The sequence below is a fragment of the Amblyomma americanum genome, unplaced genomic scaffold (assembly GCF_052857255.1).
Source record: "Amblyomma americanum isolate KBUSLIRL-KWMA unplaced genomic scaffold, ASM5285725v1 scaffold_427, whole genome shotgun sequence".
NCBI classification, from domain to species: domain Eukaryota; kingdom Metazoa; phylum Arthropoda; class Arachnida; order Ixodida; family Ixodidae; genus Amblyomma; species Amblyomma americanum.
In genome coordinates, this window is record NW_027526898.1 from 362,147 (window position 1) to 363,913 (window position 1,767).

The following is a 1,767-nucleotide window of genomic DNA, read 5'->3' on the forward strand; positions in this document are numbered from 1 at the left end:
GCAATGTTACATTACTGACTGACAATTTGGTCTCTATCAGAAGTACTGGTAAACCATCATTGTAGAGCACAATGTTTTTAAAGGGATAAATGGACATATAGGTCCTTTTCGAGGACACATATGCATACCAGGCAACAGGTGTGCAATGTCAAAGCATGTTTATGTTAACAGCAGCTGCATCAAGAGCTACATCAGCGACTATATTTTGTGCAAGTCTACAGTTCCGGTAATTATAAGCTGAGGCACTGCTGTGAAGTGCATGTAGAGTTTCATGCATTTCTAAACCTAGCTGCAAGCCTATATTGAAAATATTTTTCTAAATAGGCAGCTAAGATATGCATCACTGAAAAAGAATAACTACCATGAACGGATCAGGAGGGATGACACAGCCGAAGGCAGGAAGCACGCATGGCCCAATAGATGCTGGCCGCTGGCAACTGCAAATAAATACATCCAGAGCAACAGCTGTCAGTGGCTGTAGCCATGTCATGAATGACAAGAGAGGAAATCGTCTACTGCTTTAAAAACTAAACTTAGACGTAATATAAGAAAATAAAAAACCAATGAGCTAGCCCATGACAAAACAAATGAACAGATTTTATGTAATGCACCCATATACATTCTTTGAGAAGAGTCACAATGACTGTTATAACCACACTGAAAGATGAGCTGGCTTAAATACCGCACACCAATTTGAATATAGGATGTGCAGGTTTTCATTAATTCCTATCATGGTGCCTTGCACCAATGTCTAGGTATTAAATTGAAAGTTGCAACCAGTCTGCCTTGGTTAAATGAGAAGAGAGAATGGAAAAAAGCATGCCTTCACTAGCAAGAAGCTTGATATCTCACAGCACAGCTTGGCATCATAGAAAAATTGCTAGCGCATTTAACAAATCTGCATACAATTAAAAGCTGCACAAATTTGTCGACTGGCAATGCAAGTAAAGGCAAGAGAAACAAAAAAAATACCAAAGAACACTCGCGAGTGCGGCGAAGGGAGGTCTGTGGGTAGGATCCCGTGCCTTGGAAGAGTTCCGAGCTCGGAGAATCGCCGGCACCACAGCTGATGGCACGCAACCAAGAATAAATAACAAAGCGAAAATAAGTAACAAAAAAAACCATCGACAATGGCGAACGACTTGAATGCGGGCCGCAAAAGCGAGGGATATAGCAAAAAGGTAGAAATCCTAAATAATTGTACAGTTGCATCTCCGACAGCTCGCAGTGCTCAGAAGGAGAGGAAGCATCAACGTTTACAGCTCAGGAGACGCAAGATTGATCTAACTTTGACATAACACTGCCTCAAATTCTGTTCCACTGGGGAAGCACAGACAAGTTTACAAATGACAAGGCGATGAATATGAACTAGCCTTTCGCATGCGATCACTGTCTCAGAATTTAGTACGACGCATATTAAGGCACAAGCACTAATCCGATGAGTACGAACCCTGAGCAGAAAAGTGCGGTGCCTGATCGCAGCTGGCTTAGCGCGAGTGCTCCGCCGCGCGGCACTTCTCGCTCATCGTCTTCTACACAGTGCAAATCCATGCTTTTGCACCGAGTGTCGAAGCGCTAGCAAGCGAAAGCGTAACTCTGTTGTGATATCTGGTGCCATTTTTATTTACCACGGCACGCGAGTAATAAATGCACATAAAGCCAATGAGAACAACACTTGTCATGCAGGATATAGGCCCTGCTTTTTTGGCGCCGCATTATAGCTGCGGCAACCGCAGGCGGACTGCCTCCACTCACATCCCTATATAG

The 1,767-nt window shown here is 43.5% G+C and overlaps 1 long non-coding RNA gene across 1 annotated transcript in view; it reads right to left on the reverse strand.

The window, feature by feature from the left end:
• LOC144112586 (uncharacterized) overlaps positions 1-469 on the reverse strand; it is a 6,861-nt gene extending 6,392 nt beyond the window's left edge. The window contains exon 1 of the long non-coding RNA XR_013310337.1: positions 362-469. This is a non-coding gene — a long non-coding RNA (uncharacterized LOC144112586). The remainder of the gene's footprint in view (positions 1-361) is intronic.
• Positions 470-1,767: the final 1,298 nt, after the last annotated feature.